This window comes from Halichoerus grypus, chromosome 1 (assembly GCF_964656455.1).
Source record: "Halichoerus grypus chromosome 1, mHalGry1.hap1.1, whole genome shotgun sequence".
Taxonomy (NCBI): Eukaryota; Metazoa; Chordata; class Mammalia; order Carnivora; family Phocidae; genus Halichoerus; species Halichoerus grypus.
Window position 1 is genome coordinate 635,985 of NC_135712.1, and position 16,049 is coordinate 652,033.

Here is a 16,049-nt window from a genome sequence, read left to right on the forward strand (position 1 = left end):
CAGACAGGCCTCAGGGGCTGGTAGGCAGCGAGTGCCAGGGTCCTGCTCGGATGGGGGGTCCTTCCCCAGAGGGGGTCGCCGTGCCCTGACACATCTCTGTGGGAATGGAGGGTTCCCTGCTGCTGGCTGCCTGGCAACCAGATGGGGGGAGAGGACCTGGGGCATGGGGAGGGGGGCTGGGCGGGCGCTGGGGACCAGGAGGGACAGGAAGGGGCTCGTCCTGGTGGGACTCTTGGTTCACACAAACGCCTCACGGCTTCCTGGAGTCCCCAGAGCAGAGGGCAGACCCAGGGGAATATAGGGACTCATGGCCTGCAAGTGGGGCGTGCAGGCAGACTGGGCCCTCAGGGGACTGGGGGGAGGCGGTGCCTGGAGAGCTTTGGGGGCCCTCAGGGGACTGGGGGAGAGGTGGTGCCTGGAGACCCTTGGGGGAAAGCGAGGCATGGGGGCACTTTGGTGCTGTTTTCCTGGTGATGCCCCTCAATGCATTTTTGAGAGGAGGTGGATGGATTTTGGGGGGCAGATTTAAGTATCACTTGAGTTTAAGGTGAGAGGAGCTGGTCCTGGCATTGTTAGGGGTGAACAGGACATGGCCCTGCCTCCCCAGCATAGGTCATGGTCAGGTCAAGAGGCCATGACCCTGGAGGTAGGGGCTGTGACCCAGCAAGGTCGTGACAGTTGCCCAGACAAAGCAAAGCCCAGTGGGTGTGCCAGGGAATCCAGGCAGGCTTCCTGCATGAGGCGACAGAAGTGTCCAGACTGAGGGGACTGGCCAGAAGAAGGGGAGTGCCTGACTCAGGGAAGGTTCATTCAGGGAGGGCTGGGATGGAGCTGAGAAGATGGTGAGCGACAAGCCAGGGGCCCTGAAGAACCTGGAAGCCAAAAGGATGTTGGTGGGAATGGTCAGAGAAAAGAGGTCCAGAGCCATCAACTCTGCATGACAGCCAATGTGGGGACTGCGGGAGCTCAGCAGGGCGGGGCGGGGGGCCGGTCAGGGCTGAGCACTGGGATGTGGGTGCAGCTTTGTCCTCCCCTGCCCCTCATCCTGCTGGCCCACAGTGGGGGAGCCGTGAGTCCCGTTCTGCTGTGGGAGGGAAGGGGTTGCCGAAGGGCCAGGGACTCTGCAGCTACCTTGGCACCACTCCCCGTGCGTGTGCACACACCACACCAGTCACATATCACACACACCCTCACACACACCACCACACACACAATCAATTCAAAGAGGCCCCCATACTAAAGTGTACTGCTGGAAAATGCCACTCTCAAAGGAAATGAAGAATTCTAAAAATAATCTACGCAGGAGAAAAACACAACAGCAGCAACAAAAAAAAAATATATATATATATATAAAACAACACCTAATGGGAAGAATGATTTTGGTGTCATGGTGGGCAACCCCCGAGGTGGGCCCAATTCCTCCTGCTTCCTGGTGCCACCCTCTCACGAAATCTTCACACACTCAGCTGTCACTGGTCTGCCCGTATGACCAACAGCTCAGCACGCAGATGACGGCGTGTGCCTCCCGAGATGAGCTCACAGAAGACATCATGGCTGCTACCTGGCCCTCTCTTGGGGTCCTCACTGGGAGGAAGCTGACGGCCATCACATGAAGGCACTCACACAGCCTTCCAGAAGCCCAAGAGGGAGGGACCGAGGCCTCCAGCCAACAGCCAGGTGAGTGAGCTGTTGCAGAAGCACATCCTCAGCCCAGTCGAGACACCAGCTGAGCGAAGCCCTGGCCAGTCCCCTCGACTCTGACTGCACCTCATTAGGGACCCTGAGCTAGAGCCACCCAGCCAAGTCATTCCTGACCCAAATCAATTATGACACAGTAAACGCTTATGGTTTTAAATTACTAAGTTCTGAGGTAACTTATACATAGTAATAGATAACTAATTCAGGCATCAAACTTTTTCTCCATAATATTTTATACAGAAAAACAATGAGACAGTAACTAGAGAATTTTGAGGGGAAAATAAAATGACCCAAAGATGTCTGCCTAGTCAACTTAGCTTTCATGTAAAGGATAAAAGTCTCAGATGTAAAAAGGCTCACCTACATACCATTCTTAAAAAAATTCTGCAGACAACAGAGAAAGGAATAAAAGTAAGTAAGATAGCAAAGAAACTTGAGGAATACAGTAAAATATAAAAAATGAAGAAAAAAGGAACCAGAAAGCACAATTAATATCACTTGGATCAGCTATGACAATATATGTGAATGCTTTAAATTCTTCTGTTGAAGACAAATGTTCCCATGCACCCTGATGTTTATAGCAGCATTATCACAATAGCCAAACTATGGAAACAGCCCAAGTGTGCATTGACTGATGAGTGAATAAAGAAGATTGTTCATATATACAATAGAACATTACTCAGCCATAGAAAGGATGAAATCTTGCCATTTGCAATGATGTGGGTGGAACTAAAGGGTATTATTGTAAGTGAAATAAGTCAGTCAGAGAAAGACAAATACCATATGATCTCACTCAAATGTGGAATTTAAGAAATGAAACAAACAAAGGGGAAAAAGAGAGAAACCAAAAAACAGACTCTTAATATAGAGAAGACACCGATGGTTACCAGAGGGGAGGTGGGTGGGGAGAAGGTTAAAGTAGGGGATGGGGAGCCAGGGATGCACTTGTGATGAGCACCAGGTGATGTAAGGAAGTGTTGAATCACTATATTGCACCCCTGAAACTAATATAACACTATGGTAACTCTATTGGAATTAAGATTAAAAAATGGATAAAGAAAATGTGGTATATATATATATATATATATATATATGTATGTGTGTATATAAACAACACACGCACATATACACACAATGGTATACTATTCAGTCATAAAAAAGAAAGATCTTGCCATTTGCAACAACATGAACCTAGAGAATATTATGCTAAAGACATAAGTCAGACAAAGACAAATACCATATGGTTTCACTTGTATGTGGAATATAAAAAACAAAACAAATGAACAAATAAACAAAAACAAAAATAGACTCATGAATACAGAGAACAAACTGGTGGCTGCCAGAGGGAAAGTGGTGGGGGATGGGTGAAGTAGATAAAGGGGATGAAGAGGTACACATTTCCAGTGATAAATGAGTCATGGGGATGAAAAGTAGAGCATGGGGCACACACTCAGTAATAGTGTACTAGTGTTGTGTGGGGACGCATGGTGACGACACTTAAGGTGGTGAGCAGAGCTGAATGTACAGAACTGTCGAATCACTATGCCATACACCTGAAATTAATATACGTCAACTATACTGCGATAAAAAAAGGAAGAAAAGAAAAAAAAGATAAATATTCCTAAATTGGATCACTAAACGAGACCCATCTGGATGAGGTCTGTGAGTCACATTGGAGGCTGTCACAGACAGTGCAGAGGAAAGCAGGGCAGGGTGAGACAGAGAGGACAGTGGTGGGACAGCGTGGGGGCCCGTCCAAGGTGAGACAGAAGGGCGAGGGATGGTGCCAAGGACAAGATAAAGGCTGCTTATGAGTCTAGCTATGAGTCTGTATGTATCAGATTTCATAACAAAATTATATAAAGCAAAAGTGGTGAAAAATTGAAGAAAAAGCCGACAAACTGCAATCATAATAGAAGACTTTAACTCACGTTTGAAAGTTCTTGACAGATCACATAAACAACAAAAAAGAGGATGTGAATGTCCTCTTTTATAAAACTTTGATAGCAACAAGTAGGGAATACGTATTTTCCAAACATTTGGATTTGGATAATGTGCATGGAACACACACACATACCTCCCTAGCTATCATCTATATCCATCTTTGAAACCTACAAGTAGGGAAAGCATGTTCTTTTAAAAATTTTACAAAATTCAATCCTAGAGTAACCACAAAAGCAGCTTTAATTAATCTTTTAAAAAATCAGAAATTGGACATGAAATTTTCTGAACCACAATACAAAAGCAGTCACTAGTAAGACAAAAAAAAAAAAAATCAGAACACCTGGAAATTTAAAAAACTCTCTCCTGCTAAAACTACATAGGAATTAGGGACAATGACAATGTTATACATATAAACAAATATGAGAAGGCCAAAGCTATAATTAGAGGACAATATATAGCCTTAGATGCTTTATGTTGTAAGATAGGAAATTAGCGTAACAAATTAGGCACATAGTTGAAGAAGCTAGGGACAAAAATAAATTAACAACATGAATCTCAGGAAAACAAGGGAAAGAAAATAATAAGAAATAAACTAACTGATTAAAAAAAACCAACTGGAGAATTATAAATATATATATATCTAGAGCTGGTTCTTTGAAAAAGCCAATAAAGTAGAAAAATTTAATCAGAAATGAAAATGATGAAGCACAAATGTAGTAATAAACAAATTTAGGAATGAGTAAAATAATATAATGGTAAGTAAAGAAGGTTTTTAAGAGCATACCAAGTGCAGCTCTAAGCTAATGAACGTGAAAGACCAGGTTCTGGGCAAGTCTTGAGACAAGGTGGGGACCTGACTGGACTCTGCCCAGGAAGGTCTGGAAACGCTGGCAGGGGATGTGCCCCAGGGCTCTGCTCACATGGATTTGGGAGAGTTCTTTTGCATCTTCAAGACAAATACTTCTCTACTATTTAGCCTGTTCCAAAACATAAAAAGATAAGCTTTTCAATTCATTTTTAAACTTGGAAAAACCCAAGACCAAAACTTGATAAAAGAAATCCCTAAAAGAAACTCTGTGGACAAATCCCACTTTGGAATACAGTTGCAAAAACCCTAACAGATGTTAGAAAATAAAATCCAGTAGCATATCAAGGACAACTGCACCAGAACTGGACAAAGTTAGTTTAGAAATACAATGATGATGCAACACTACAAAGTACATTAACGTAAGGCACATTAATATAAAAAGAAAATCATGTAACTGCTTTAATGGTGCCTGAAACATCCATTGCTGATTGGGAAAAAAAAAAAAAAAAAAAAAGGCAAAACTTGATAAGAAATTTAGGAGTTGAATTAACGTTATAAAGCATGTAAGTTTCAAATTGACAACCAAGATCATATTTCATACAAAAACTGATATAGGGGTTCTTCCTTCAAGAATCTGGACCATTCCACTTGATACAAATGCACACATACCCATATACTGAAATCACACCCTTCCTGATCTCACGGAGTCCACCGTGGACCTGACCCTGCATTAAAAACTGCTGCACTCAAAGAATGTCTACGAGAGCACAAGAAAGAGACACATAAGACAAAGAGTGCTGCTCTCACTCATTATTCAGAGTTGTGTTGGAAGCTAATGCAATACGACTGTAAAAAGAAACAAAGTATAAATCTTGGAAAGGGAAGAGGTGGAAACTGTCCTCACTAAATGGGAAATCGAAAACCCAATTAAATCAACTATACAAAGTTTAGGGGAAGGAGAGGGATTCAGTGAGACAATTATAAGAAAAATATATACAAAAAGCTATAGATTTTCTTCTATCAGCAACAATGAATTAGGAAGTTTAATGGAAAAATACTATTTACCCTAGCAACAAAAATGACATAAAGTTAAGGAGTAAACTTAAGAATCTAAGAAAGTGCAGGACTTACTAAAAAATCTCAAACATTTTCTAAGGAACACTTTGGAGAGACGAACCTTGTTTCTGGATGAGAAATACAATACTTAAGAATATTAGTTATTTCTAATGGAATCTATAATTGAATGTAATTTTGATTAGAATCTCCAAGGAATATTTTTGCCTTTTTGCTTGTACATGTGGACAGAATGAATCTAAGGAAGAATAAGTAAGAGTAGCTGAGAAAAACCAGAGAGAAGGGGTGCTGAGGGGCTTTGCTATCAAGGGCAAATGATAGAATAAAATCAGAGCAATAGGGCATCTGTGGTTTAGTGGTGGAATAGCAGCAACCCGCAAGACGACCCACAACAGAAGAGGCAAGATGGTGGCCCTTCAGAGCAGCGAAGGGGCTGGGGGCCGGGGGCTCACGACATGGCTAGAGGCAGGAGTCATCTTACCCACATCCAAATAAATCCCAGAAGAGAGTGCAAAACACGGACCAAAAAGTCTTTGAAAAGGATGGATGAAGTGATGAGGAAATGTCTTCTGTGGTTACCGGATGCCAGCTACACCTTCTCCTGTAAGGCGCACAGCACCCTCAGGCATCGGTACTCGGGAGGACACTGACCCAGCACAGGCAGCTAGCCTGGGGAGCTCAGCTAGCAGCCACGGGGCATGGCTCAGGGTCCACACTCTTTTTTTCTTTTTTTGAAGATTTTATTTATTTATTTATTTGAGAGAGAGCACACGAGCACAAGAGGGGTGGGGGGGGCAGAGGGAGAGGGAGAAGCAGACTCTTCGCTGAGCAGGGAGCCTGATGTGGGACTCGATCCCAGCACCCCAAGATCATGACCTAAAGTTATAATTTATACTGGTTTTATATATATAAAGCCAGTATAAATTCAGGATGTATGTGTGTGTATATGTACATATACACACACACATACTGCTGTCACAAAACTACATTTTTATACATTGTGTGTTCAAAGCATAACCAAATATCATTTTTAATGCATTAGTTTCTTAAATTATGTAAAAAACAAAATGTGGAGTCACGTACCATTACCACAATAAATTAGCTTTTATAATTGCTCATGTGTTGATCTTTACTGAGACCTTTATTTCTCCACATGGCTTCAAGTTACTGTCTAGTGTCCTTTTATTTCACCCTACTGGACCCCCTTCAGCATTTCTTGTAGGTCAGGTCTAGTAGTAATGAACTCCCTCAGCTTCTGTTTATCTGGGAATGTTTTAATTTTACCCTCACTTTTGGAGGACAGTTTTGCTAGATATAGAATTTTTGGGTGACAGGGTTTTTTTTTTTCTTTTTCTTTTAGCATTTTGAATATTATCAGCCCACTGTCTCTGGTCTCCCAAGTTTCTGATGAAAAATCTGCTGATAATCTTATTGAGGATACCTTGAATATCATGAGTCACATCTCGTTTGCTGATTTCAAAATTTTCTCTTTGTCTTGGTTTTTTGATAGTTTGATGATGATATGTCTCAGTGTGAGTCCCTTTGAATTTATCCTACTTGGAGTTCATTGAGCTTCTTGGATTTTATGTTCATGTCTTCATCACCTGGGAAGTTTTGAACCATTATTTCCTCACCTAATTTCTTTGCCGCTGCCTCTCCCTCTTCCCCTTCTGGGACTCCCATACCATGCATGCAGGTTCTTTAGGTTCTGTTCACTTTAATCTTTTTTCTTTCTGTTCCTTAGACTCAATAATCTGCATTGTCTTATCTCCAGCTTCACTGGTTGTTTCTTCTGTCTGCTGAAATCTGCTTTTGAATTCCTCTAGTGAAGTTTCCATTTTAGTTATTGTATTTTTCAGCTCCATTATTTCTTTTTGAATTCTACCATGGGTTTCTCTTTATTGATATTTCCATCTTATTCAGACATTGTTTTCTTGACTTCTTTAACACCTTCCTTTAGTTTTTCGAGCATCTTTAAGATGGTTGTATTCAGGTCTGTGGCCACTAGGTCCACCATCAGGTCTTTTTCAGGGATAGTTTCTGTTGGTTTATATATATATGTTTTCCTTAGAATGAACCATACTTTCCTGTTTCTTTGTGTTTTGTGATTCTTTTGTTGAAAATGACATTTAAATCTAATAATGTAGTATGTCTGGAAATCAGATTCTTCTTCTTCTCTAGGGCTTGCTGTTTGTTTATTTATTTACTTATTTTATTGTTAAGCTGTCTCGGTGCCAAGGATCAGCCTGAAGTACAAGGTGTCCTCAGGTGCTTCCTGGGCATACATCTTCCCTGAACGTGTGCAGTGCTCATCTAATTTCCCCCGTATATGCAGTTGCATTAGAATGTCCTAGTCTTCAATGTCTGGCTCCCCAAAAAAGAAAGAGAAAAGTGCATAGGGAAAAAGGGTGCCGATACTTTAAATCCCTGGAGTAAATTCAGCCAGAGAAGGAAGGGAGGGGCTTGCAATAATGGGAGAAGGTGAAACAACAATGGCAGCCTCCATGGGTTTAAGAAGAAAATATCATAGAAAGTATCTTCTCTGATCACAATGGGATGATGTTAGAAGTCAATAACAGAAGGAAAGCTGGAAAATTCACAAAATTGTGGAAGTTAAAGACTCACTTTTAAACAATCAGTAGATCAAAGAATAAATCACAAGGGAAATTAGAAAATACTCAGAGACCAATAAAAATGAAAATAAAACATGCCAGAATGTATGGAACACAGTGAAAGCAGTGTTTAGGAGGAAATTTACAACTATACATGTTTTCATACAAAACCAAGAAAAAGCTCAGGGGCACCTGGGTGGTTCAGTCGGTTAGGAGTCCAACTCTTGATTTCAACTCAGTTCATGATCTCAGCGTTGTGAGATCGAGCCCTGAGTCGGGCTCTGCACTCAGCAGGGAGCCTGCTTGAAGTTCTTTCCCTTGCCCCTCCCCCTGTTCATGCACAGGTACAGCAGGCACATTCTTTCGCTCTCTAAAATAAATAAAAAAATCTTTTTAAAAATTAAAAAAAAAAAAAAAAACACGAGAAAGAGCTCAAATCAACAACCTAACTGTACAGCTTAAGGAACTGGAAAAAGAAGAACAAATGAAACCCAAAGCTAGCAGAATGAAGGAAATAATAAAGTTTAGAGCAGAGTTACATGAAATATATGACAGAAAAGCAACAGAGAATAACAATGAAACCAAAAGTTCGTTTTTCAAAAAGATCAACATCGACAAACCTTTAGTGAGATGAACTAAGAAAAAAAGAGAGAAGACTCAAATTACTAAAATCAGAAATTAATGTGGGGACATTACTACTGATTCCACAGAAATAGAAAGGATCATAAGCGAGAACTATGAACAACTGTATACCAACAAGCTGGATAACCTAGGTGAAATGGGCAAATTCCTAGCCGTGCAAAACCTCAAAACCATGAAGATATAGAAATTCTGAACAGATCTATATGGAGTAAGGAGATTGAATCAGTAACGGAAAATCTCCTGACAAAACAAAAAACAAACCCTAAATCTGATGGCTTCACTGGTGAATTCTACCAAACACTTAAAGAAGAACTAACATCAGGGGCGCCTGGGTGGCTCAATCGTTAAGTGTCTGCCTTCGGTTCAGGTCATGATCCCAGGGTCCTGGGATCAAGCCCCGCATCGGGCTCCCTGCTCCGTGGGAAGCCTGCTTCTCCCACTCCCACTCCCCCTTGTTCTCTTTCTCGCTGTGTCTCTCTCTGTCAAATAAATAAATAAAATCTTTAAAAAAAAAAAAAAGAACTAACATCAATACTTCTCAAACTTTTCAAAAACAAGCTGAAGAGGAGGGAATATTCCCTCACTCATTCTATGATGTTGGCATTACCCTAGTGCCAAAGTCAGACAAAGACACTACAAACCAATATTCCTATTGAACACTGACACAAAAATCTTCAACAAAATATTAGCAAACAGAATTCAATAGGATAGTAAAAGGATTAAACACCATGAGTAAGTGGCATTTATTCCTGGAATGCAAGGATGAATCAACATATGAAAATTGATCAATGTAATATAATCCACATGATCTCAAAAAATCTTTTGATAAAATTTAACATCCTTTCATGATAAAAACATCCCAAAACTAGGAATAGAAAGAACCCACCTCAATATAATAAAAGTCATATATGAAAATTCCACAGTAAATATCATACTCAATGGTGAGAGACTGAAAGCTTTTCCTCTAAGATCAGGAACAAAGCAAAGATGCCTACTTTCATCCCTTCTATTCAACATAGTATTGGAAGTCCTCGCCAGAACAATTAGGCAAGAAAAAGACATAAAAGGCACTCAAAGTGGAAAGGAAGAAATAAATTATTCCTGTTCACAGATGATAGGATCTTACATGTAGAAAACCCTAAAGATCCCACAAAAGGAATTCTTAGAATAAACCAACAGAGCAAAGTAGTAGAATACAAAGTCAATACACAAAAATCCATTGCATTTCTATATACTAACAATGAACAATGCAAAACAATTCCATTTCCATTAGCATCAAAAGAATAAAACATTTAGGAATTACCTTTACCAAGGAGGTAAAAGACTTATTCACTGAAAACTAAAAAATCTTTCTGAGAGGAATTAAAGAAGATATAAACAAATGGAAAGATAATCCATGTTCATGGATTGGAAGACAATATTAGGATGTCAATACCACCCAATGTGATTTACAGGTTTAATTCAATTTCTATGAAAAGCCCAATGATGATTTTTGCAGAAATAGAAAAAGCCAAAATGAAATTCATGAGAAATCTCAAGAAACCTTGAATAGCATAAACAATCCTAAAAGAGAAGAGCAAAGCTGGAGGACTCACACTTCCTGATTTCAAAACTTACTACAGAGCAATAGTAATGAAAACAAAGTGGTACTAGCATGAAGACAGACATATACACCAATGGAGTTGGATAGAGTCCAGAAATAAACTCTTGCATACACATTCAAGTACTTTTCAACAAAGGAGTCACGATCATTCAGTGGGGGAAAAGACAGTTCTTTAGAACAAATGGTGTGGTGAAAACTGGCTATCCACAAGCAAAAGAATGAAGTTGGACCCTTACCTCACACCATACACAAAATTTAATTCAAAGTGGATCCATGATCTAAATGTAAGACCTAAATCTATAAAAGTTTTAGAAGAAGTGTAGGGCAAAAGATTTGCAACACTGCAGTTGGCAATGATTTCTTGGATATGACACCAAAAGCACAAGCAACTAAAGAAAAAATAGGCAAATTGAACTTTATGGAAAATAACACATTTTGTGTATGAAAAGACACTATCCACAGAGTTAAAAGCCAACCCTATAGAATGGGAGAAAGTCTTTGCAAATGACAGATATGAACAGGGATTAGGATCCAAAATATATAGAGAACTCCTAAAACTCAAAAACAAAAAACTTGATTCAAAAATGGACAAAGGACTTGAACAGACCTTTCTCTACAGAAGACATACAAATGGCCAATGGATACATGAAAAGATGCTCAACATCACTAATTATTAGAGAAAAACAAATAAAAACTGTAAGGATATCACCTTACACTCATTAGGATGGCTAATATTAAAAAAACCCCAGAAAATAACAAGTGTTGGAGGATGTGGAGAAATTGGAAGTGTTGGTGGGAATGTAACATGGTAGAAACTCTGTGGACAACAGTATGGTGGTTCCTCAAAAAAATAAAAATAAAATTATAATATGATCTAGCAATTCCACTTCTGGCTATATACCCCCCAAAATTAAAAGCAAGATCTCAAAGAGATATTTGTATACCCATCTTCATTGTTCACATTAGTGATTATTTACAACAGGTAAAACAGGGAAGAATCCAAGTGTCCACTGACAGATGAATGGATAATCATAATGCGGTACATTCACACCAGGGCATATGATTCAGCCTTAAAGAGAAAGCACATTCTGACACCTGCACCTTGAGGACATGATGCTCAGTAAAATAAGCCAGTGACAAACAGATAAATACCGTATGATTCTAATTATATGAGATGCTTAGACTATCTAAAAAATCATAGATAGAAAGTAGAATGGAAGCTCGCAGGGAGGGAATGGGGAGTTAGTGTTTAATGGGTATAGAGTTCCCGTTTTTCAAGATGAAAGGAATTTCAGAGATGAATGGAGGTAACAGTAGCACAACAATATGAATACCACTGAACTCTACACTTAAAAAATGGGTGAGATAATAAATTTTATGTCATGTGTATTTTACCACAATTTTTAAGCAAACTGGGGGAGAAAGTTCTTACAGATAAGTAGAACTGAGGACTCATTAGGAACATGGGGGAAATCGTAACCAGGCAAATGGTCAGTAATCAAAAAATGCTGAATGCACAAAAATCGAGGACGTGCAGACAGACCAACAGCACACATTTCCTCATCTAGGACACTGGCGTACAAGAAAGAGAAAACGAACAAAACCAAACGCAGTATAGCGGGCTGTGGGGAATACCAGGGTCCCTCTTCACTCTTCTGGTGAGTATCTGACTGCAGGCATGAAAGCCTCGACACTTTCCAGAGCTTTAGACCCAGAGTCTGCTCTCCTAGCAGCAGGGGCCCCTCACAGCTGGATGCCCGCCCTCCACTTGCTTATTTCAGCCACTGCAATGGGCCACCACGAGGCTGACCACCAGTGTGGCGTGGAGTGCTGACATGTTTGGGTCAGCGGGGAGGGTGTGCACAGAGTCTGCGGAGAATGTTGCTCTATGATACGGCCCAGTGCCTGCACTGGCCCTCGGGTGGGGGGGGCTCCGCCAGGCCCTGTTCAGTGAGCAGCACCCCAGGACCCTTGCTTCTCTGCAGGTGTGCCCCACACCAGGGTTCCCACCCCGTGCCCCCCACCCCCTGCCGGCTTTGCACAAATGTGTGAAAGAAGCCAAAGAAAGGACTGATCCACTGAAACGTGGAAAGAATCAAACTATTTGTGGTTTTCTTAAAATAATCACAAGAGGGGCGCCTGGGTGGCTCAGTCGTTAAGCGTCCGCTTTCAGCTCAGGTCATGATCTCAGGGTCCTGGGATCGAGCCCCGCATCGGGCTCCTTGCTCAGCGGGGAGCCTGCTTCTCCCTCTCCCTCTGCCGCTCCCCCTGCTTGTACAGTCTCTCTCTGTCAAATAAATAAATAAATAATCTTTAAAAAATAATCACAAGAACTAGGTTTTTCCAGCATCATAAAGCATTTTGTGGGTACAAACATGGTCTTCCCACACTCTGTGCCCTTGGAGACCCTTAGCAGTCCTGGCAGGTAGGAAGGTCAGGTGCTATTAAGCCCAGCCTGGTTCTGCAGATGAGAAAATGCTGGCCGGGGTACGGCCGGGCCAAGCCCTTCACCACGGCCCCCAGCTCCTTCTCCCAGGCACCAGCCCTCCCTTCTCTGACCTGGCCCAGCCCAGGGAGCTCGTCTGAAGACCTCCCTGCCGCCCACAGCTCCCCTGCTGGCCAGTGACGCAAAGTCACCGCTGGGTGTGACAGGCACTGCGCAGTGCGGGGACCCGAGCTCCGTCCAACCAGGGGGCCCAGTGGCATAAGCCCGACTCTGCATGTTGCCTTCCCTGTGCTCCCCAACAGACTCCCCCAACAATGCCCCCCCCCCCACGGGCTTTGCTGGCCTCCCAGGTTACTTTCCTTAGCAGAGGGTGGCAGCTTCACGGTGGCCAGAGGGCCCAGGGGCCCATCAAGACCTGAGTCCTGCCGAGGGGACACACCTGGGCCCCTTGTGCCCACCCGCTCCAGTCTGGCCTGGGAGACTGCGGGCCACCTAGGCTGGGGGCTCAGGCCCACTCCCTGGCCCTACCCTCCTGCCTCTGGATGACTTCAGGAAGGCAGACAGCGTCCCTCCTCAGAGCCCCAAATGCCTTTTTGGTTGTTAAACAAATATAAGACCATCTCTGGGCCCAAACTCCTTTACTGGAAGAAAAAAATCAGAAATCTGTGGATCTTCCGCTTCCTTCTTTTGGCTATTAAACTAAAAGTGAAGCTCCTTTCCTTGGGGACCGTTGGGTGGACGAGGGGTGTGGGGCTGCAGCGGCGGTGTTCTCGCTGGGTACGGGGGATGGTGACCCATGTGGGCCCCGAGCAGGACGCCCGCACTCCTGAAGCTCCGCCCTGCGTTTCTGGCGGTGTCGTGATTAACAACAGCAGGGACCTCGCAGCGGATGACCCACCCACTCCCACCCCAAAGCCATGCTCTGAGCGAGCGGGCCCCCAGGGTTCTGCTAAAGTGAGTGAGGAGTCCTGGAGGGTGTGGGGTCTGGCCTCGCCGGGGAGCCGTCACAGGCTCCGTCAGCCTGCGCTCCGGCTTCACCCCGATGCCCACCATGCAGCCCCCTGCAGACTTCTGATGTTGGGGCGATGCCCAGTGGGCCACTTCCAGCCTCAGAGGAATGGGGGACAGGCTGGGCTCCTGCTGATTCCGGGGTGGGGGTAAGGTGGGGGTGTGACCTGTCCTCTCCACTGGGGTATCAGAGACCCTCTGTCACCTGAAGAGTGCCTGGGAGGCCCTGGAGAGCTCACTCTAGCCACGGGCACTGCATCCAGAAGAAGGAGGAAGAGCCTCTCCCTCTTGAGCCCAGGGGACGGGGGCCAGCACCACTGGAGATCCTGTGCCCAGGCCAGGTGAAAAGGGTTGGTCTTCCCGGGGGGGTGACTTGGGCTCCCCAGCCCTCTGAATGTGATCTCCAGGCCAGAGATAAAAACCAAGCCTCCCAGGAACCAGCCAGAGGTCCGACTGAAGATGCTGAGCCCTCGGGGCTATTTGGTGACCCAGTGGTGGCGGTGACGGTGGCGAGGGCTCCCCAGCTGTCCCAGCAGACAGTCTCTGCACCGAGCCCAGGAACAGGGAGGAATCCCCCCCAGCCCTGCCCCAGAAGGGGCCAAGGAGGGGGCGGCCAGAAAATTAACTCGGCGGCCCCTGGTCCCAACGCGCGACGCTGCGCCAAGGAGCGCCCTGGGGAGCTCGGAGGGAGGGCAAGTGGCGGCAATGGGGCCACCAGGCCGGCGTGCCCCCCACGCCCGGCCCCCCGCGGGGCACTCGCTGCCACAGGGGAGACCAGCCCGCCCTGCCTGGGGGAGGGCCCCGCCGGGTCACAGCCCGCAGTGCGCGGCCGCCGCTCCAGGCGGGTCCCGGGCCGGCCGAGCGGCGCTTACCTGACCCCGGAGCGCGCCGGGCGCCCTCGCTGGACACGTCCAGAGGAGCTCAGGGTCCTGGTCGCCGAGACGCGGGCTCCGAGCGGGCAGTAGGGAGGGGTCCGCGGCGGGGGCCGCCCACTTTATACCAGTCCCGCCTCCGCCAGGGCCGCGCCCCGACAGCGGGGACCAGCGGGAGGCGCTGCGGCCCCGCGGATGGCCGGTTGGGGGGCGGGGAGGGGGGCGAGGGTCCCGGGGCGGAAAGCGGTGGGGTGAGAGGAGGGGCGGGGCACGGGGGGGGGAATGGAGGGTGTGGTGGGGTGGATTAGTAGATGGAAGTTAGGGCGGTGGGGTGGGGCGGAGGGGAGGGGTGCGGGGGTGGGGGCGCTGGGGTGAGAGGAGGGGCGGGGCACGGGGGGGGGGAATGGAGGGTGTGGTGGGGTGGATTAGTAGATGGAAGTTAGGGCGGTGGGGTGGGGCGGAGGGGAGGGGTGCGGGGGTGGGGGCGCTGGGGTGAGAGGAGGGGCGGGGCTGGGGGGAATGGAGGGTGGGGGAGTGGACGAGTGGATGGAAGTGAGGGCGGTGGGGGGAATGGAGGAGGGGGTAGATTAGTGGATGGAAGTGAGGGCGGTGGGGTGGGGCGGAGGGGAGGGGTGCGGGGGTGGGGGCGGTGGGGTGAGAGGAGGGGCGGGGCTGGGGGGAATGGAGGGTGGGGGAGTGGACGAGTGGATGGAAGTGAGGGCGGTGGGGGGAATGGAGGAGGGGGTAGATTAGTGGATGGAAGTGAGGGCGGTGGGGTGGGGCGGAGGGGAGGGGTGCGGGAGTGGGGGCGGTGGGGTGAGAGGAGGGGCGGGGCTGGGGGGAATGGAGGGTGGGGGTGTACTAGTGGGCGGAAGTGTGGGCGGTGGGGTGGGGAGGCAGAGGCGGAGGTGCGGTGTGCGGGGGAGACGGAGGGGCGCCACCAGGACGAGGAATGCGGGAGGGAGGATGGAGGGTCGGAGGGGGACACGGGAGGGGACTGGGACGGGGCGGGACGAGGAGGCGCGGCCGGGGGGCGCGCTGCACCTCTCCCTGAACTAGTCCGAAGTCAGCACGGCCTGCATCCTCGCCGGCGGGTCCTCCCAGCCCTCCGCGCCGCCCTGCCTCACGGGACCCCCTGGACCGCATCCCGGCCGCTGCTTGGACTTCAGGCCCCGGCCTGGCGGCCCCTGCCCCATTTCCAGGGAGAGCTGACCCGGGATGTTGGGAGTCGCGCCCTGCACCTGGACTGGCGAGGGGCCCTGGGACGCGCCCCCGGGTGCAGCCACGGGTCCTCCTGCCCCGCAGCGTCCCCCTTGCTCGGGCCTTGTCCGGAAACACCAGC

At 46.5% G+C, this 16,049-nt stretch overlaps 1 protein-coding gene across 4 annotated transcripts in view; it reads right to left on the reverse strand.

The window, feature by feature from the left end:
* Positions 1–14,836, reverse strand: part of COL6A2 (collagen type VI alpha 2 chain) — a 32,163-nt gene extending 17,327 nt beyond the window's left edge. For 3 of the 4 annotated variants that reach the window (XM_078057507.1, XM_036081630.2, XM_036081632.2), the window contains exon 1: positions 14,708–14,836. The gene's annotated coding sequence lies outside the window, so the exon portion shown is untranslated. Of the gene's footprint in view, positions 1–12,509; positions 12,669–14,707 lie in introns of all 4 variants that reach the window. The other variant, XM_078057880.1, reaches the window with a different exon arrangement.
* Between the last annotated feature and the right edge of the window lie 1,213 nt (positions 14,837–16,049).